Here is a 22,907-nt window from a genome sequence, read left to right on the forward strand (position 1 = left end):
GGATATGACAACAATTGGGAGGATATTTATCAGGAAATAAGATCTATTTAAAATGACTTAAAACCCTGCAAAGTAGTTTTTTGATCACTTCACGTTTTAATTCATATTGAGAAGATTTTACAAGTGATTTGAAAGCATGTATCATATTTCATAAACAAGGTAGTGCTAGTCCCTTTCTCTTGGGACCATACCTGATGATTCGTAGGCTTGCTAGGATTCCTTAGCCTACCTAGGCTAAACAGACATGTTATAATTAAAACCTCATAATTCACGCTGTTTGCATTTCAGCTCCCCACCCACGCTTTTCATTCATTTTAATTTAATTCAATTGAACTAACAAATGTGGCAAACTCCACGTTTAGCCCATATCCTTAAGGTCTTGCAACATTGTCTCACTTTGGGAGAAAATAATTCCACTGATATATATTTTTTAATTAAGAATCAGAAGTATTAAAAGCTTGATGATCTCTTCACTATTGTGTGAATGAAGGTATGTGTTTAAATTTTATATATATATAAATATATATATAACATAAACCATTTCACACAGCGTTCTTTGTCAATCAATTTGTGCTGTGACTGACAGAAAGCTGGTAGCTTTTCCTGATTATGTTTTGACAGCTATGCACAATACCTAAACCATGAAACTGAATAAATGTTGCTCATACTTGTACATTCACTTTATCTTTACATTTGATGAAAGGGTTTCATGATGCAGTTTCTCTGGATGAATTTAACATTACCTTTTTTTTAGATAGCAAAAGTAACAGAGTTGGAAGCACGTGAAAAGACTGAAAGTATAAATACGCTGCAATGCAATATTTTTTGTGCTCCTTGTTGTTCTGAGATCTCTGATATGAAAGAAACTAACTTACTGACTTCAGAAATTCATTCATTTCAAACAAATTGTCCTTGTCACAAGAATATGCTATTATCCCAAGAATTTGCTTTTCCATATTTGAAGCATTCCAAGTTTTGCTTCTCAAACACCACAATTCTTGAACACAAGATTTGGATAAAAGGTTCTTTGGAATGCAAGTAAATGGAGCACTCAACTGAAAAACTGAAAATCAACAAGATCATTCAATACATAGGTTATGCATATTTCAGTGATACTTATCTTTTTCTTACTCTAACTAGATGGCGATGATTAAGCACAGAAAAATCTAGTCTGTGAAAACATGAAATTGTTTTAATTGTTGTGGGTTACAAAAGCTGTTTTGATAAATAAAAAAATTTATAGAGTATACATCTTGGTTTTCTAGGTGAAGGAATTTATGTAGCTAAATTAAGCAAAAGTAATCTTTCCCTACTGGGAAAGTAATTTATAGGCTGCTATTTTTTTTTTTTTTTTTCCTCCCCACTGATCAGATCTAAATCTGTCCTAGTGGACTGAAGTGCAAAGCTAATAAATTAATATTAAAAATAAAGTAAAAGCACATAATTGTAAGGGATAGTCCATCCATTTTAGGAGAACAGAGCAGTTCTTATTGAGCAGGCCAATAGGGGTCATTAAACACCACTGGCTGTGGATCCTCGAGAAGCAATGACTCTGCAGACTTGGGATCACGTTTTCCTGTTATACAAAGTCTGAGGGGTAAAGACCAGAAATGAACTGTGAAAAATATAATAACTATTTTATTCTTAGAATTTGGACACAAAAATATAAAACCACATTGTAGATAAACTCTAAAAAACTCTGTAACAGATCATATTTGTCTGCTAGCACAGAACCTACTTCCTCATTTGTCCAAACTGCTGAATACAATTAATTATTATACGCAGAACTAGCAGCTATAATTTTCAGACACCTGCAATATTTGTAATTGTGACCTTCGAAGAGGTTATCTACCTTTCCCCCATTTTCAATAAATAGTTCCTATGCTTTCAATTTGCAGCTATCAATCATCATGAACATAAATATATAAATATGAAAAGTGTTCTGCTGCGTGTTTCCTCATTCAGGTAAGTACAGAATTTCCTTGGGTTTCAAAACTTTATCCTGCTTCAGATAAAATTCCAAAGGTGTGTGAGTGGTCTCATGACACATGACACTTCTGTGAAAAGAGAGATTGACATTAAGTACACTGGCTCCTTCCACATATAAAAAAGTTATGTGTTTGGGAATTCTTTGTGTACAAAATTATGTCTAAGAAAATGTGTACATTATATAAAAAAATGATTAAGCTTCGAGAACTTGATAAAAACCAAACCAGAAAATTCCTCAAAATTAATTGAAATCTTAGTGTTGACTTAGCTTTTGATCTGAGTAGAAATTATTATGCATTTAACCAAACCCTTAAAAAAATTGTAAGCAAGTAGTGATTTATCATAGTAAATATGAAGAACTTTCGTATCAATATCAGGAAACTTACTGACAGAAAAATATACATAACCTTTGATTCTTCACTGCAGTGCTCACTACATACCTGAAGTAGCCATACTATAATTACACTGTGGGCTTTAATATCAATTATCTTCATGCAAACAAGTGTATATATGGGCATTGTCTCGCTGGATTCCACCAGAACACTCAACTGTAACACACTACAGTGATTTTCTGGCATAAAACTGTGGATCCACGGAAAATTCCATACTTCTAACCTCTATGTACACACAGTCATCAATATTTTCATACGTAAGCCTAAGGGTGTATCACATGCCTATCATTGGTAAAGGAGAGGATTTATCAGGAAACTATATGTGTTGTGTGTGCAGAATGTGAATGAAACTCTCTAAAGAGTGTGTATCTGGTCAAATCAAGAACATTACTGTCCTCAATGGAAGACTCTGAGGGGCTTCTCTGAAATAAAAACTTGCCAAAGCTTTTAGAAACAATCAGTAAAGTCTATCTCTGTCATGATTCTTGACAAATGCTATTTGAGAAGAACAGGTATTTTCTGACAAATAATGGCATTTATGTCTGTTGTCTCCCTTGTGTCTCTAAGTGCCAAGTGTGTCCCTCATATGCTGGAAACTGTCTCCAGTCTTATAATTTTAGGAGATTATATTCCAATATGTGACACAGGGTATCTGGTCAAATGAAAGGGTACTTAATGTTGTTTAGCAACATGGTTTGTGCAGCTGCCTACGTTTTTTCAGCCTTTACTCTTCTGTGTTAATTTACCCAGAAGATGTACTTGAAAGACCATGTACGGAAGTATCAAGTAAAATATATCACAAAAAATGACTCACAGATTGTCTAGTGACCTGGAAAAATGTTACCTGAAAAACCAATGACCTAAGTGTGCCTCTAAATCTGAGATCATCCAACACAGAATTCAGAATTCCTCAAAGTGGACATGTAACTAGTGATCCAAACAGAAAATTAAATCTAGCAATGATTTCTTTATAAATCTATATATGAAAAGGTCTCTGAAGTCACCCTTTCTGCTTGAAGCCCCCTCTTCTATGCCACACTGAAACCTGCAGTTGATAGTACCCTGTGAATGCTTTCTATATTCTGCTTTTCTTTTATTTATTCTTTCCTTGTATTAAAAGAAACCAGAATAAAACCTAAAACCAATTCAGGTATTGATGCATGGATGTAAAATGCTATACTGTCAGAGGAGTTATGATTTTAATCTATTGTAGAAGATATGCTACATAAGCTTACTTAACAGATGTTTAATGCTGAGATGTGCTCTATTGTAATTTAGAAACTATTAATCTGTAAATTAATTGAATAAAAATTAGTTTTCATAATCAAACTCCTCAAACTCAGAATAACTGGAAACAGCTGTACTACAAGCTCAGAATTTCAGAGTAAAGTGTCAATGAGTATGAACATAAATTCAATTTTCACAAGCTCTAAGGACAATACAAATGATTGACTTTCTATTCCTTAGTCAATAACTTATTGACAGTCCTGGGTACGAATGACAAAACAAAGAGCAGAAATCAATGAAAGTGGAGCAAAGATCAGATCAATAGCTGAATTTCTCATTAATGGAGCAAATGCCAGTTTTACTCACTTAGACAGAAAAAGACAACAGCCTCATGCCCTTTCTGATTGAGAATGGAATGGCAGAGGTCAAATATGCACAATGAATATGAATCTGCAATTTCTTTAGACCAAAAACCCCTTGCATCTATGAAATTTATTTTTAAACAGATAGAGGATCCCTAGAGTAAAGTCCAACAGACATCACAAGAAATTATGGTTAAGCACTTATAGTGCTGATAGGGGCTATAAACCTGCTTTCACACACGGTGCTGCTGCACAGTTATAGACTTCAAAGCAGAAGAATGTTCATAAATTTACCATTTGCACAAACAAAATAAGAGTGTATGTGTGTATAGGGGTGGATGGGGGAAATCTCTACTGTGTTTGTCACTTAGGTTAAAAAAGAAGACACAGTCTTCAAAATTTCCTTTGCAGTTTTCAAAAAAGTCATGTTGATAAGAACAACATTTATGCCACTTTTTTTTTTTTTTTCCCCTGATCTTAAGTTTATATAAATAAATGGGAAAAGTTCCTGATAATGACTGGGAATTGTATAGATGAATAAAAGAAATAAATGAATAATGACTATTCAGTCTAATTATATCGAACAGTGATTGTACTAGTTTCACAGTGTCTCAGCCTGTTTCATGGGTAATTCTTGTGACTTGTACATCACTTTTCAACTATTTTTGTTAATGGACTGTTGGTTTAAAGAAAACCCAGTTCGTTGACAGTACACTGGTAATTTTTTGTATAATACATGGGTTGCAACAATGCTTCTTAAATCATTATTTCAAATTAAAAAAGTGGCTTTTCCTTCATCAAAAGAAGAATTTTCTGAGAGAAGCATAAATTAGAAATCAAGGGGCAGGAAACCTCAAAGTTGTTCAAGCTCATAAACCAGAGCCATTTATGAGAAGTAGTTTTATATATGCATTTGAATTGTGTTTTATTTTAAAATACAGCTTATTGATGGCCATATAAAAAAGATACTAAAGGATAATATATGACTTATTGGGTGGTCAGCTAGTTACTGTAAATTGCTATAGAGTTCAATGGATCAATAGGTTAACTGTAAAACCTTCTACTTATATACTTATAATTATCTGTAATACATGATACATAAGCCTAACATGCTTATAGTATTTATTAACTTCTTATAATCTACTTACACATAAAATGCTCACTCAGGAATGGCAATATATCTGCAGCATGAAGATTGATCTGTATCAGAACAGAATCTGAAGAATCCAAAATTTTTACCTACAAATCAACCTCCGATAACACCTGAGGTAAAAAACTAACAAACAAACCCACAAACCCATCATGAATTTATTTTGCAAAGTTAAAAAAAAATAGTATAAAACCATGAAACTGTCCAAGTAACATATTGCAGGAGTCCTACTTATAGATTTTTTTTTTATATTGTTGAGTAATAAATAACAGTAATCACCTGATTGCAACAGAAATTTGCAAAGCACGAATATACCAAATAAAACGAGGTCATTCTTAGTTCAGCTGTTCTTCTGTAAGAAGAAATTGCTGTAAAATTAACAGCTTAATTCAGGTTAAACTCTTTAATTATTTTTCACTGGCTTCTTCTAGAATTTTAGGTTGCGTAAAAACTGAATGGCAGTCATAGCTTCTTAGAAGTTATCAGTACTTTGGAAATTCAGATCTTAAATCATATAAATTATATCAGCCACATCATAAATATCCTGCTTTCCCAGACTTCTGTATGCCAATTTCCTCATGTTTCCATGACTGCATTGCCTTTAGATGAAGTCACAAAACTCATTAAAATGCTAAGCAACGCTAATCAACCAGCCAGGCAGTAATCAGCATCAGAGAAGAAATGTGGTCTTAATCAAGTTAGGCAAGTTCAAAAAGAAAGGAGGAAAATGGAGCCATGGGTGATGGGAAAAGATGTTTGGAAATGTATGCATTCGTGCCACCAGATTGATGGAACAGGACTGGTTCTACCTAGAGGCACCTGTTCAGTTGTTTAGCAAGTGTATTATGGACTGTTCTTCTGGTATTATTGCTGATTTTTTTTTTCATCAAGGAACATAATGGTTGGAAAAGAGCAAATTGTAAAGAAAGGAATACAACTTGAACTTTCTGAAGCTTCCTGGATGTTTGAATTCTGTTGGGACACAAAGGACCAGCTACCAATGAACAACCTTCATAAACTTCATTATGTTTTAAAACAATTATCAAGTTCCATCCTGAACAAACAGGAAGGAGAACAGAACAAGGAAATATGAATTCTGGATTTAAATAACAGATACCCCTGCCATCAAAAAGTATTCTTTAGATGTTACAGTTACTAGTTAAAAAAGAAGAAAATTCCCCACATATTTTATGATATATGAATCAGTTTGAACTGAACTGAGAAACACCAAGATCTACAAAGAACCCTGAACTTCTAGTGCCAGCTGAATCCAGCCTCTGGCTCAGCTACTGCATTTCTATACAAATCCTTTTGCTAAGTGTTTTATTTTGGTGCATTATGTACGAAACCATGGACAGCTTAGTCTCCTGGACACTTAAAAGCTGATCATTGCAGTGCTCCTTGTGAATCTAATCACTAGTTCTTTACCATATGCTTATTGTATATGTAGAAAAACCAACATGACCCCACTTGCCAGCTCCTCTAAACAATAAAATAGTACAGTGAATAATACATCAAATCTTTAGTTCAAGGCTACTCATATTCCTAGATGTTATCAGAGAACAAATTCCTTTTCAGATTCAATTTATGAGGACTGTAAAAAGACAGTTCCTTTGAATTTATCTATACTTATGTTTCCGGAAGTTTCAAAATTAATAAACACCAGGCATTGATAACTACAGTTCAGAGGATTTGCAAAGGTAGTCACAGACTGTCTGTGAATTTACCTGCCTTGCTGAGGAGAATAAGCCATAGGACCACTAAATCCTTAATTACCTATGTACCAGATAATTTTCACAGGATTTATCAAGGAGCTCACCAATCACTTAAGTAATAGATTTTATTTTGTTATTTTTATTTTTTCTGGGGCAGGGGGAAGACATTCCTTGTTTTTGCAGAATTCTTAAATGGTACACTAGGTGTCTGTTTAACTGTTGTTTATCAAACCTGAAGCCTTATGGAAACCTTTCCATCAATTTCCTTGGCCTTGGACCAACTTGTTGACCAAAAGCTAGAGATGTGGACCTCTTTTAATTGTGATATGCAAATCTAAAGGTGAATGCATTTTATTATACTGATTTAGAAATATTGAAAGATCTTAGAAATTCATTATTTTTATATTTTGAATTATTTTCAGCCTTTTGGATACTATAGTACAGATACCCACATCTATACAACTTTCATAATTTAAATATTTAGTCCCTATTTTGTTTCTTATTTGGAATTCAGCAGAATAAGAGAGTCTGTCAAGAGTTATTCCATCTCTAAACTACAGTGCTTTAAACATGCTTTCGTCTAAACTCCAGTAAAACAGTGTCAGATCAGATCTGGTGAAGTGCTAAACTTTATTAGTTCTCAGTGACTTCCTTGGGATCTGGAACATTCACTGATGCCTGAATATCATCTAGTTCTGATCTTTGTAATTACTCAAACCAATCAGGCACTAATGATGGTATCCAGTACACCATTTCCATGTGTGCTGACTTGATGTCCATCTCTCAGGTTTCTATATGCAAGACTGTTCTTCGGTCTTCAACAGCACACCACAAATTTTCAACTTCTGTTTATATAAGCATTCTCTGCTAAGAGACAGAGTCCTAACAGTTAATGATGTTTTTCTTTTGCAGTCTTCAGAAATAAAGAAAATAGGATCTGGCACTTTATTAATCTTCTAAATACTGACTACGTTTAATTCAATATATAGTGTTATAGATGCACTATAATACATATTTCAGGATGTTTTTTCACAATTGTGTTTGACATCTTGTGCAGTGATCGGTTTGGAGTGTTTTAGTTGTTTGCTGGTGGTTTGGTTTTTTGTGTGGTGGATTTTTTTTGTTTTGTTTTGTTTTGTTTTGTTTGTGGTTGTTGTTGTTGTTGTTGTTGTTGTTGTTGTTGTTGTTGTTGTTGTTGGTTAGTTGTGGTTTTTTTTCCCCTGAACTCTGACACAGAGTGGATGTGTTCTTTTCTTTATTTCAATATCTGTCTGTTCTGTACAAAGCTCTGAAATCATGAAGTTAAGCTGCCTTTCATTATAATGGGGAGAAAGGAAGGAGACCAAAGTAGATGACATTCCCTCATAGCTTAACACTGTAAGTTGTATTGAAATTCTCAAGAAAGTATTGAAGTTTGAAATCTGCTGTTCCTGCAGAGTCTTAGGAAAAGAAGAAAAAACTGAAGAAGTGAAAGGTGAAAAAGAGATAAGAAGTAGACTCAAAATTTAATTTTTAAATTTCCTTTGGTAATGGAGATTTTAACTTTAAATGTCTAAGTATTAAACGTTATGCATAAACTTAGAAGAAAGTGAAGGAGCAAAGGAGTATTAGACACTTCAAGTCTCCTCCACAGTTTTGCTTCCCTCTTGAGTCTGTGGAACCAGTTCAGCTGTCCAGACATGTCTCTAGAACTTTTTTGTATGTCCATCTGGCTTGAGACTGATTGTAGAAAGAAGAGTATTTTGTCATCTTTAGGTCCCAGTCATATATCCCAGCACCAAGTGAATAACTCAGATAGAGAGGACATGCCGAATGTATTAGATCATGAAATATGGCTACAAAATTTAGTTCTGAAAGTCCATATGCAGGGCTCTAGAGATGTGGTTAAGCATCCATAATGTTCAATCAAAATGTAGAGACCAATTACATTGCTTACGTGTAGGCATCTTCTTCCATCAGAATACCCATGTATCCAAAATATCTGCTTAAGATGGCAGACATGACAGAGGACCTGTTTACTACCTGTGCCATTCTGGAGCTGGTCTTGAGGTCAACCCTTGGTCAACAGAGGCAACGGAGTCTGGGAAGCAACTTCCTTCACCAGCAACCAGGCTACTGACTGTCACTGCCATGCTATCCCCACATGGTGACATGACATGTTACACTGTGCAGACAATTACCCAGTTCTGTGTTCTGTAGACCTTTTAAGCAGACAATAGCCTGCTGCACAGAAGAACATAGACCTGAGAGACAGAGATGGCCAAAGATTCACAGCACTACCTCACATGATGCACAGAAGTAGTTTGACCACTTCTATTTTGGGCTAACAGAAATCTCAGCAATTACAAAGTACATACTCAATATGTAGTTTCAAAGATTTGAAAAAAAACTAGATTAAAAAGTAGTGTTTACCATAACCATAGAAAGCTTCAAAGACTGAGATCAGTATTACATTTCATATTTCTCTTTCCTCAGACACTAATGTCGTTCCCAGAATTATTTTTGATTTTTAGTGTAAAAAGATTCTTCTTTCTTTTTGAACTAAAATGTCTTTGACTAATATAATTAGAATCTAAAAATTTAAATAACCTTTCTGTAATGAGTTCTCCTGTTGTAACACAGTAATATTCAAAGGGTAATTTCTAACATATTTTTAAATGGGTGAGGCATATGAAGAGAAAGCTGAAAAAGGTATATACACAAAAAATGCATACACCTAAGTTAAAAAGATACATAATTACAGATCATTAGTAATCATGAGAAAAACACTTCAAAAAAATCCCACAAAGACTTACAATGTCTCTGAAGATTTAGGATGAACTGCTGATTTTACAGTCAATCTTTCCACATTTTAGATTCAGCTCACAAGAAAAAAAAAAAAAAAAGATTGATACTGAACTTTGAAACAGGACTAATAGAGGACAAGAACCACCAAAGTTTTATTACCTACAGTTTTCTACTTGCACAATTGGAATACAGCAACCACTGAGTATCTCCAGTTCTCAGTGCCTATGGTAGGAAACACTACATTCTGTAAACGCTTGGGAACCATTTCTGCCTTCATACGTAGAACTTGAGTCAGTTGCGCTACTATCAGACTTCATAATTATGACTGAAATTGCCCATTAAATTTTGAAAAAAAATTGAAACTTTTTAGTTTAATTTTTCATTACTATTTTCTACCACTTATAGTCATAGTAGGATTTTTGTACCTATGAGATGGTGCAGTGAATTATACTGAAGCTAAAACTTCAGGCTTTTTACACAATTCTGCAGAGAGAATTGTCAAGATTTTTAACTATATAATTTCTGGTGTTGAGTCTAGAACCTTTTGAAAAGGTAGAAAATTAACTATGTAAACTTCAAAAAAAAAATCACTCTTGAACATTTCTACAGCAAAATACATTTTGGCAGATCCTAGTTTTCTAATAAAAATGACTAGGACTTACTTTAATGTTAGTTTTCAGAGAAACAATCTTTTGCAGTCTCTGCGAAAAAGGATGTAAGTAAAATTCCTGACCTGAAAAGTTTGTTGTTTCAAGTCCCAATACAGAAAAAAATAAATATTTTTTTCATAAATAATGGTTAGTCTAATTAAAAGTCTCTAGGATTTACCAGAGAAGACAGTGACTGAGAAAGCAAGTCATACAGAAAATTTAATTCATATTGGACAGTTATATACTCTGATATTTTCTTTTTTAATTTTCAAGTAGAGAAGACAGATGGAAGGCATACCCTTGTAAATCATATGGGAAATATGAGACTTCACAAGGAATTTTAGTGACAAGAGAAATGGGCACAGGTGGGGCCATTAGTCTTAGACTGACATTGAAATGGGATATATGCAAATTTTTGGTCATGTAGGAAGCCAGATGCAGTGATGCACAGGCAATTAAAGGTAGCAGGAAGAAACACATCAAAACTTTTTGGTGTGTTCAGTTCTTTTGAGCCTTATTCAAACAGCTAATATGTTCTAATTTTCTACCAATACCTTGAATAAGTCATTAGTACTTGGAATAAGTCCATTCTAGCTTCACTAGAGTTAGTAAGCATAGATGTTTTCTGTAATTATGACTCTGAGTGAAAAATTAGTTGTCCTTAATAAGTTATCTAATATACTTGGCACATCAAATTAACCTGCTAAAAGCCTGTCTACAGGGTGTTTCCAGAAGACAGACCCAATCTGAATTGCAATTCAACAAGAAATTGGGTCCATCATTTTACAACACCCTGTATTTTGGGGATGGTGAACAAGAAAGAACATTTTCAGTGTCTGTGGTAGCTTTTTTCAGTAGCTGAGATTATTTTGGAGCAATATTTTATTCCCCTGGAAGAGAAATAGTTTCAGAGAATCCAGTTCTGCAGTTTTGAAGGTTGAATACAGAAACATAGTTGATGTGCTGTAGAAGGATCTGCAGTACTTGACATTTCTTTTCCAGTAGTGCATAGTTTCATACAAATCAACATTAGGAAAAAAAATTGCGGGAAAGTTATGAAGAAAGGGAAAAACATAAACACAAATTATAATAAGTGAGAAATTGGCTATTCTTTTATTTTTAAGGCAGTAGATTGTCATGACTCTTAGTGGTTGTAGTTCAAACACAGAAAATGGCTGAACCATATGCAATAAGGAGATTCTGTAAGTCAGTTTACCTCAAGCAGCTGTGGAATCACAGGGTAGCTGAGAATCAGAAAGGAGCCTGTGCAGATTATCCTGCCCAAGTCCTCACACACAGCAGGGTCAGGTAGAGCAGGTTCCATAGGGCCATGTCCAGTTGGGTTTTGGCTACAAAAGAGTCAAAGCTTTAGGCTACCAAAAGGTTGAGACTCTACAAAATCTCTGAGAAACCCTTTCCTATGTTCAGTCACTTTCACAGTAAAACGTATAGTAAAATCAATAATTAACTTAATTACTTCAGGCATGAAATAAATGAGTAGAAATCCCTGAATGATGGAAGACAAGCAGATAGAGGCAAAAGTCCTATATTCTTGGTCTGTAATCTGATCAAGACTAAATAAGGGTAAGTTGTCCTTGAACTTTCAGGTTTTTATCTAAGATGCAAAAAGTCTAAAGACACTGTCTGTCTGGAAGACAATGGCTGAAGTGGTGTTCATATTGGCCAACAAGCCTGTTGAGTCTGGTTGCAGACATGCACAGGCTTCTATTAATTTACAGTGAAGAACACAACAATGAGGAAAAGATCTCTCTATACTTTATGTCATATTGCTACTGATATCTCTGTATTAAACTGGAGGGGGTTTGCGGGGAGAGGCTGATGTCTCATCGATGTCACTGTTCCCAAAGGATAACATTATCATATATAGTTGTTGAAAGGCGCAATGTGGGTGTGTTTTGTTTTGTTTTTTCTTTTAAGAAAAGGTTAACCTGATTCACTATTTCTGTATTGTTCAACGTGCCAGAGTATAATATCAAAACAGGTCAGGGAATACAGGATTTTCCTGCACAATTCCAATAGAGAAATTGTTCCAAAGGACCAGGATAAAACCAATCTACTGCCTAGTTATTCTCTGCTGCTGACACACCTACAAAGACTATGCTCATGATAAACAAGGATGAGCTTTTCACTTCCTGGAGAAGTGAGAAGAAAGAGTAGAGCAGTTTGCAGCCCTTCAAATATAGCAAAGGTATTGTAGTCAAGGTTGTTAGTTTGTTAGAAAATTAATCCAAGAAGACTTTTTTTCCTGACAAAATTTTACAAAATAAAGAATTTGTCTCACTTCTGTTTCCACAGAACTCTCCATTGTTTGGTTGTAAGACATGTATTGTAAGAGAAAGCAAATACAATTAACAAAAACTTGAAATAAGATTAAAGCTCATATTACTTTGAAAGTCAATTTTGATTGAAAATATCAACTCTAAATGTCATTTGCCTGGACATATTCTGGCATTTCAGTACTTCTTACTTGTGAATGTGCAGTACTTGACAAAGGCATTAGAGCATACTTGGCAGGCGTAGTCATTTGAAAGGAGCTCTGAAACTTTAGGAAGTGATGGCAGCACTAGAGTTGCTCCAGGAAAGCTTCATGCCTATCTGACTCGAGTACAGGTGTAGGATGTGGCTATTCCATTCTGTCTTCCTCACTTCCTGCTCTCTTCCAATTTCTCTGAAACTTTCTAGTTTGAAAATCCTTTGAAACTCTTCTGATTTGATTAAAAAAGGCACCATTTAAAACATTCTTTCTTCCTCTTTTATCTGACTTTTATCATTCCCGAGTGAATCTTACGCAGACTGCACAACGGCAGGATAAATATTTCATACCTATACAAGGCTCAGACTAACATCCATCAGTTTAGATTTATGTAAACAATACTAATACTAAAACTTGCTTTCTGAATATTATTTTTTTTCTAGTTGCTCCCTTATCTTAGAACTTATTTGTTGTGACTTTCCTTCTACTGTTGATACATTTTTGCAGAGAGTGAATATTACTTGTCATGGTGTCCCTCTTAATTTTAAAAGAGGAAGATTGTTCCACAACGTGACTGACAGTGCCTAAACCTAATGAGCTTAAACATATTCAGAAATACTCTAGTCTGTTTAATTACAGGTGTACAGGAGGGGTAGATATTTTCTACATGTACTCAACCTTTTCCCTAATTTAGGTTCTTCAGAACAACTGAATGTAGTGCAACCAGATGGCAGGAGCTCTGTAATTCTCTTAAGTAATAGAACACAGAATAGTCAGTCTTTCACAATTTGTCCATGCCACCGTCATACACAAAAGTTCTTGCATCAGATGTCTCAGAGTATATCATCATTTACTTGCTTGGGGTACTATACTGAAAAGCGTTCATCAGGGATAAAGTTTAAGCGAATCGGATCGGACAAGTTCTGTATAGAGTAGGTTATTCCAGAAGCAGCATAGCAACATCAGGAAAACCTTTAAATGTAGCCCAAACTCATTTTCCTTTTCTGTTCGTCCTGCAGATTACTGAGGTTTTTCTTCTCTTTGGTATCTTTGGCTTAAGACATGCCAACAATACTATTCTTGCCTTTAACTAGGGGATCCCGGATGCAATTTCTTCCTCTCACCTACTTTGCCTTCAGTTAATGTAGTGACATTTAGAGAGTGTAGTGATGAAAAAATCTGTGTGAAATATAGATTGTAAAGCTAAGCTTGCATATGAACATTTAAAAGGGTAAGGAGAGGGTGTCTTTAAAGTAACTGAACTAGTAACTAAACATGCTACTAAATACTACTAAATATTTTTGATTAAATTACTATAACCATTGGGCCTCAGTAAGTACATTTGTCTATATTTTGTTCAAGAGTTACAATACATAGTACAAGGCCCAGATTGGTAAGGGTTTAAGTTTTAGGTTAATTTTTAATGTAGACTGTAAATAAGCAAAAAAAAAAAAAAAAGCTTTCTTGATATGATGAATTGTGAGACAAATCTTCTACCTCAGTTGAGGTGTGTTTCAAGGGTTGGGAGCATACTTGTGTTCAATACTCCTTACAGAATCTAATCTTGTTTTTATCTAAGCCTTAAGTCTTGTATCTCAGAATGGAGAGCATCTCACTTAGATTTCAAGTGCTTAGAAATCTTTATGCAGCAGAAGTGTTAAGAATAAAAAGCTTGTATGCCACGATTAGGAGTTCTTAATTAATGACTTTTATGAGATATAACAAGTAACATGAATGTCAAACAAAAGTATCATCACACGTAATAAAAAAGCATAATTGTGACCTTAAGTGGAATTAATTGACCAGGGAGTAACAGCATAAAAATTCCGAATAGCCAGGGAGTTCATTTTTAGGGCAGTATGCATCTAAATGCTTCATGCAAAACAGCAAATGAGGGTGAGATTAGAAATAAAATTATACAAAATCTACAGTATCTGTAAATGGTCTACGAAAACATTCTTCCTAAATAATCTATAAAGTAAATTTTCCTTATCAGTTAGGCAGGACATGTGCGGGTTGATTAAAGGAGGTGATACCAATACTATTTGGTTGTAGGAACATCAAATACCCAAGTGTCAGGTCCTCCAGGATGTCAGGTGTCATGTGTGCCTGAGTAGGCCAGAAGAATAAGACAGAAGGAAAATCCCATAATGAAAGTGATATTTTTTTCCTCCTGCTACACGCAGGCTTTGAACAGCCTTTTTCATTCACTTGTCTTCCAAACAAAATGCCTGTCCTACATTTTGTTCGATCTCTGTTCTATAATACTTACCTATCAGAGCAGAGATATTAGGAAACAAAGGTGATAGAACTTCATTTTTTTGAATGGACTTGCACAGAAGACAGTCTTTGAAGACCTCCCACTTAACCTATGTTACTCCTATGTCTCAGTTAGGAAAATAACCACCTTAGATTATCTCTTTGTGCATGTACACTAGAGGCATGCGGACACTTTCAGAGTTTCTGCCTCATTAAGATAATTTGCTTCAGTAAGCATAGATGAAGACCTAAACTCTAACTTAATTACTGCAACCAAGTGACTGAGATTAGGTGAAAAATTTGAACCCAAACCTCCAGAATTAGATGGCTATGCATAAAAGGTTGTGGTTTGGTTTTTTTTTTTTCTTTTTAATTTTATTAGTGTTTCATGTGTATGATCTACTTTATGAATCTTTTGCTGCTGGGCATATGACGAAAAATTACAAAAGCATTCAAGTCATAAGCAGTATTTAAGAAATTGCAGCAATTGCCGCAGGATTATGTGGGCCACACTATGAAGACAGAAAGACATACAAGCAACTTTAAGTTGCTTTAATTTAATTTTGACTTAGTTTATTTTTCTGTTCTTTTGTGTTATTGGGATCCTAATACTGGAAAGTCAGAACAAATTCGAATTAGGCTTGTGTAGGGCATCTTACTTACCCTTGATCCTGCATGTGTGCACCCATTATTATAAAATCCTTCAGGATTTGATCCTATGTGTTATTCTTTTATTTTTTGTTCTGTGAGATCCTGCTCATTCAACCATTTTGTTGAAAGCAAAATGTGCTTTTGTATTGATTTTGGCTGCAAACTTTAGGTCTTTCACCTCAATTTTATGCAGAAATTGGCAAGTAAATAAAGTTATACAGGAATTTGGAAGACGGTCATGTAATTTATGTTGCTGAAAGTTATCCTAGGAATTTAGATTCTGCGCTATTCATGCTGTGTAAAAGCTTGCTTAAGTAACTTAGTGTTGGTTTTGCTATTTGATTGAATTATTGTAACTTTTTAAAACCATAACATAGTAGAAAATAACAAATAAGCAGTAATAAACCACAGTAATGATACATGCAGTTTTGTTCTCTCTTTTATGACTAGTCTATGTACAAGACTGACATGCACTCTAACTCAAAGTGATTAACTCTTCGATCCATAGATTAGCAATCTGAAGGATCTTTTACAGATCTCATGTTTAGGCCATTCCTGGCCATAATCCCTCCTGTGTTCCTGTACTTACTGGCTCACACTTAAATTGGTTTTCTAAAATTAAATTATATGAAGACCAGCATTAAGAATTAACAGTTTTTAATTAGAAACATAAAGGAATGTTACCAACTATTTATAGGCAGTGAATGCATCCAGAGAAATCACTAGTTGAAATCTGAGGAACTTTTTTCTAGTATTCATTCAAGTTAAGGAAAAAACTGGGCTCAAGGGTTTCAAAGAAAAGCATAAAATATACCATCTACTATGATTTAGATATTTAAAACATTCAAATGTTTATGAAATCTATCCTGAAGCTAGTACGTACAGAAAATATCAAAAATAATAGAGTCTCATTGAAATCATTAACCAAACTTGGGCTAACATCCTCAAAATTAAGCTTATATTAATGCAGTTTTCTGGCTCAGGGACCAGATTTCCTGATGTATTTCTTGAGAAGAAATATTCAAACTGCGGAAAAGTGTAAAGGACCTCTAAGATTAAAAAAGTACGTACCGAAGTAATTTGTTAGTCTATTTTTAAGTCTACTTTTTTTTTAAGAGTTAAGTTCATGTTGAAATATTTGAATCCATTATTTTTATTCATTAAAAATCGTCCAAGAAAACAGTTGGAAAATGTCAGAAATGTCAGTGTCTTAGATATATTTTCTAAATTCTAGAAAATGAATTATAGGAAAACAGTGTAATTAGTACAAGACTCCTTCACAGACATTTAGAATTCACTTGTTTCAAATGAACTGTTATAGTAAGTTGGCATAAAGTGTGTCTCCTTCTATTACTTTTAGTAAAATGGATTTCTTGCTGTGATAAGTGATGCAATTGTAAATTTCAACTGAAAAGTGATTCTGATAAAACAGTGGGTAGCATTTTTATTTAAGTAACAATGATGTTATTCAACAGCTATTATAAGTGGTCTGAAAGATGATGCTATAGTCAAAAGCAACTGTGGAATGTCATTGTTATCTTTTAGTATCTGGAATTTTTGTCCTTCAGAAGAAGTCCTGGGACCTGTATGAACAAATGTAAATATGAGCAAATTTAGAGTATCAATGAAATAGAACTTCAACGTAAAGAAAGATCTTTCAGGTTTGTGTTGTTGTTGTTGTTGTTATTGTATAAATAAAACCAGAATGAACAATAAGAAAAAACATCTCATGATCAAGTATGAAACTATTAATTAAAACATCTCAGTTTTAATGTTTTAAATAGACAAACATGTATGTGATATATAACTTTGTCAATTATTATTTGCCAGATTGCACATTCTGGTCTTACATCACTTCTTTATTACCAGTTAAATGATACAGAGAGAGGCCGTGGTTATCAAGTTATAGTTTTGGAAGCTGCAAATAAATCTCATATTAGAGGTTTTACATAATTGTGTGAATCAATACTGGAAAAGTCCCTGTAGCAAAATTCATTGTTTCTGTTACACTGGGAAAATGCAGACAGGCAACATACAACCTGCATCATCCAGATTAATTAGAAGAAAAAAATCTGTAAGTATATCCAGCCACCTACTAGGCAGGAACATGTTGCTGTATTAGCTGAACAGAAACCTCCTGAATTAGCATGATGTGCAATATTCTGTTGTTATACGTGGTTGACAACAAAGGAGATGGAAATAATACAATGGAAAACAAAAATCTATTCAAACAAATCCTTAACTGGCAGTATTGAAAAAGAGCTCTGTAATGTTTTATTTTCTTTTTCATAAACCATTTAACTCAAAGAAAGTAAAAATAAATGGGAATTTAACTATTCATATGGCAACTTCATGTGTCCAAAGAGTAAGGAGTTGAAATTTAAAATAATCAAAGTGTAAATAAAATGCATATTTTTAAATCATAAATATCAACTGGAACAAATTAGCAAGGGATGTCATAGATGGATTGTTTGAAGAGCTTGTGTCGAAAATAGTATGTTACAGTTAGACAAATGGCAAGAATATGAATTGCAGGATGAAATCAATGAATTCTTTAACAATGGAGGTCAATAAACATAATGTGAAATTTTACCCTCATAATCTAAGAATCAGATGAATTGCTTATAGGTTTTCTATATTACACTGATATGAAAATATTGTTTAATCAATAAAAAATTAAAAAAATACAAGTCATCACTAAACCCACTTCTAAACAGAATCTTGTTAAATTATTTTAAAATTATGTCGACTAAGGAAGTCATAGGGATCATGGAGTGGTTCAAATGGTCCTAATTTTCTCCTATAAGATGCTTGTGTGACACAAGTAACAGAAACCATTATTAATTCTTTGTGATTTAAAAAAGTAAGAAGACGTTTGGAAGAATCATATAAAAATGCCCCACCTCAGATAAACAACAGAGATATGGTGAGTCAAAAATAAAAATGGGTTGTTCATCATGAAAATGGAGATGATTGGATGGCTGGACACTTAATGACATATAGTGATGAATCCTAATGAAATATAATCTTACTGAAAACAAATTTAGGGAAGATAAATATTTTACAATCAATATGTTTAAGGAAGACTCAAATAAATATCTTCTAATGACAGTGGAAGGCAGCTATCGACTGTGAGAGAAAAAAGTAGTACATTAAAAAATCAGGTAAGTAACAAACTGCCAAATGATTCTATGTCTGACATAGACATATATAATCACCAGTTCCAAATTAAGAGTGTATTATAAAAAAAGATGTGAAAGCAATCTATTAATATCTCACATAGTTAAATTGATACTTCCAATTACAAGATTTTGTTCACAGGTGTGTAATTGCATTACATCTTAAAATAACCAAGCTTAAGCAAGTTAGATGTAAGAAAAGCCTCAGTTCAGACATGTTAAATAAAGTGGTGTTAACATTTACTTAATAGTTAAAGACCCAGAAGATTTCTTCCTTACTAAGAATGTTACATCTCAGGATGTGCAAGCTCTGCACAGGTTTTGTAATTGCTTTTTCTTATACTACCACAGTACACAGCAGAAGAAAGAATGGAAAATATCCATCTTTCATATAAATATTTATTGCATCTTAGTCCTCAAAGAAAAGCAAGAACTGCCCAACTCAGTAACAGATGGGACTGGGAATGGGATTCAAGTTAAATTACTGGGTTATGGAAGGCTAACAGAGAAAACCTTGTATTGAGGCTGAAAATTCGGAATTAAATTCTGAAACTACCTGAGTACTAGATCTGAAATCTACTGAAAAAATGGATGAAAACTGAAATGTAGTGAATAGCATGAGATATGTGAAATGGTATACAGTGTGGATGCATAAGATCAAGATTGTTGTATTAATTGAGTGAAATAAGGCATCATAACCTAGCTTTAGGAGTTCTCAATTAGCATTCTTACTAAATTTATCTGAATGGAGTGTCTTTGAATGTATTACTAAATTTAAAAAAAAAATGATCTAGTTAAGGAGGAACCCATGGGGGTTTTTCTATAGTGTTTTTCTATATCTATGTATGTTTATGTTGATCTGTATCTATCTACATGTACATGTTTCATATTAGAAACTGTTACACCTTAATAAAACTGCTAAAAGCTGATGAGAGGAATTTCTTTGCTAACATTGGTAAATCATTAAATATATGACATCATCTTTCTCCCACCTACCCCAGAATCCTGAAGAAAAGTATGGGTGATTCCCTGGAACTATTATTCCCAGGATTGCTCCTGACACATAGTTTATGTCATTTTTTGTTCAGTAGTTTCCAAAAGCTGTTTGTAAAATCACAGCCCCCCTCAAACAGATTTTCTTTCACACAGACCTCCTTTCTTATTTTCATTGAATTACTGTAATATGCTAACAGCCATGGTTCCTCTGATGCACATGCTTTGACTTTTTTGAGCTGTAACTGCTGCTGTAACTGCTGCTGTCCCTAGCTGCTGCTTCAATAAGCTTTTACATATAGGGGCTGAACTATGGTAAAAAGAAGGTTTTCAGGAAAAGACTCAGTCTTCATGCAAAGCAAATGTCATTCAGTGGCATTTTTTCATGTCAGGGAGAATGTCTTTTTTGGCGGTCAGGTTTCTATTTAACTCCTTGAATGTTTCACAATAAATCATTCAGTTTAGCCCATTGATTTTGTTCTTGTTGTTATTTATTTATTTATATTATACAGCTCACTGAACTACTACCAATTTGTCAGTAGCTTTATGGAAATTTGATGCCTCGAAAGGAATGTACTGATGTAGGTGAAATCACACCAGCACCTTAGCAAGAGTTCTATTAGACTTTTCCTTTGTATGTTAACTCACATGCAGTTCAAAATTTGTATTAGCTTTTTTATTTTACTGCAACAACATTTCACATTGGAAACTCATATCTAATTCACTGTCCAGAGTTAATGCTTTTCAGGTTTTTGCTTCCCTTTCAATCTTTAAAGGGTTTAATTTATCTCTTCACAGATTCTCGAGCTTGTATTTTTTTCAAGCTGAATCTCTGATTTTTCTGTCCATGCTGTTAATCTCTGAGTGCTCATTGGTGCTTGCAACTCTTCTGAATATGTCATTGGCAAATTTCCTTAGCAATTTCCTTGTTTGCTACTTCTTCTTAAATACTAATATAAATTATATATCTGATTTCTGAGTCTTCAGTTTCTCAAGTTGATATGTGAAAATATGAAAACAGTATTTCAAATGTATTGTTCTGTCAGCCTTCAATATACTTTTTCTCTAAAGTAATTGTGAATGCAAAAATCTATGAAAGATAGAAAATAAAGAACTTCCCTTATTCAGTTTTGAGTTGACATCCATGCTTAAATTCACCACTGACTTCAACAGTAGAAATAGCATCACTACATACTGTATCACTAAATCAAGAGAACACCTTGCAGGAGTTTGTTTAAATCTTTAACATATAAACATTTTAAGAATGGGAATATAAATTTCATTTTATTAAAAAAAAAAAACTTTTTTTTTTTTTTTTTTACATAAATATTAACTCATATGCCCTTACACAGGCAGAATACATTATTTTATTGGTTTCCTGAGCTAACTTTCTGTGGGATTGCCCTACTTGGTTAGATGTTCTTGATAATAGATTTATCTTCAGCCTCAAGGGTTGCTACTCTGTCACCATTAATGAACATAATAGATATGTTCCTTAGAAAATATAAAATGGTTTTACCAAAATTAAGAGACTCATGACTATTTATACAAGCTCAAGATTACTCACACGTATGTGTGACTGCATTTTGTTGCACATTTCTATGTGACAGATTTCTGATAATGTTGCTGTCTAGAGTATTAAATTCAGCATATTGCCATGTTACTTTAAAATGAATGTTGTGCTATCCTCTGTTAAGAATAAAGCATTCTTCTTCTCCACTGGGAAGTAGTATCCAAAATTATTATATATAAGGCACTGCAAAACTTTTATGTCTAAATCTCTGAATATCATTATTCAAAATTGTTACATTGGGAATATAGGCATTTCAGTACTATCATACTTTTGATATATAGACATAGTAGTGTGTGTGTATTCATGTGTGTGATTTATCCTTATTGCATTAATAATTTTCATATTTTATTGTACGAATAATGCATTAACTTTATTTTTTTTGTGCTTTGTGATTCAGAAAACAATTTCACAAAACCTCATCTTCAGATCCATTCTCACTTCGACTGAACACTGTAAATATTATTAGCTCAGAAATATGACAGCTATGAAAACATGCGGAGCCCATGGATTCCAGCTGAGAATTGAAGGGAGGTTTTGAGCAGAATAACTAAATAAGCATGTTTACTAGACCTCTTATTTTTGCAAAGTTTGGAAAATGCAGAATTATAACATCTAAGCTGACTTACTTTAGCAAGAATTTCCATTAAAAATATGTGAATTGACTATATAGTGAAGTTCTTTCTTCTTGATTTAGAAAAAAATCCCTTACCTAAATGTGGTACCTCACCATCGTTTCTATGAGATAAGTGAGACTCTAAGAAAACTGTCACGAGAGTAAAAAAAGGTTGAGATTCAGATATTTAGTAGTAGAATTATAGCAAAGTTTGACATGGAAAATATGTTGGTAGAGAGAATAATTTATAGTTTTCTGAACTCATCTCGGAGGATCTATTTTCTCTATGAGACTCTTGTATTTCCAATGAGAGCAGGAGCATTCAGTTCTGTCCCTGTGTCATATAACCTAGCGGTGTCTAAAGCTCAAAAGTACCTTGCAGAACATACAAGATTTTGAGAAATGTGAACACATTACCTACATGAGTTGATTAACAGTAGAATGAGTGAATGAAGAACTTAAGTACTTATTTCACTGTCAGCATGAAGCAACTCAAATCAAACTAATGGGAATAATTACATCTCAAAGATTACTATGTGATGAAGTTCTGCCCTGAACATCTGTGATGTGGGTCAGTAACCTGGGCTCTTGACCCCCAGATAGCATACAAGCAGCTCAAGTGCAGTTACTGTGCCAAAATTAGGCCAGGGGTCCTACTGGGATATTATGTTAGGAAGGCTGGAAATTACTCATAGATATGCATTATTTGGGGAGATAGTGAACAACAAAAAAAATCCACCAAGGCCACTATAGCCAGTGGCAGAGGTCATAACTGACAGGACCATGACACGGTTGGCCATCTCCCACTTTCTAGGCTCCCTTGGAGGTCCTGATCCTCAGAGTAAGTGTCTGGGGGTTCATACATACAACTAC

General features: G+C 33.9%; 1 long non-coding RNA gene across 1 annotated transcript in view; it reads right to left on the bottom strand.

Moving 5' to 3' along the window:
* Window positions 1–1,449: 1,449 nt before the first annotated feature.
* LOC136099285 (uncharacterized) overlaps window positions 1,450–22,907 on the bottom strand; it is an 85,764-nt gene continuing 64,306 nt past the window's right edge. Inside the window, exons 5-6 of the long non-coding RNA XR_011738671.1 lie at window positions 11,489–11,621; window positions 1,450–1,590 (exon numbers count right to left, since the gene is read on the bottom strand). This is a non-coding gene — a long non-coding RNA (uncharacterized lncRNA). The remainder of the gene's footprint in view (window positions 1,591–11,488; window positions 11,622–22,907) is intronic.

This window comes from Patagioenas fasciata, chromosome 3 (assembly GCF_037038585.1).
Source record: "Patagioenas fasciata isolate bPatFas1 chromosome 3, bPatFas1.hap1, whole genome shotgun sequence".
NCBI lineage: Eukaryota > Metazoa > Chordata > Aves > Columbiformes > Columbidae > Patagioenas > Patagioenas fasciata.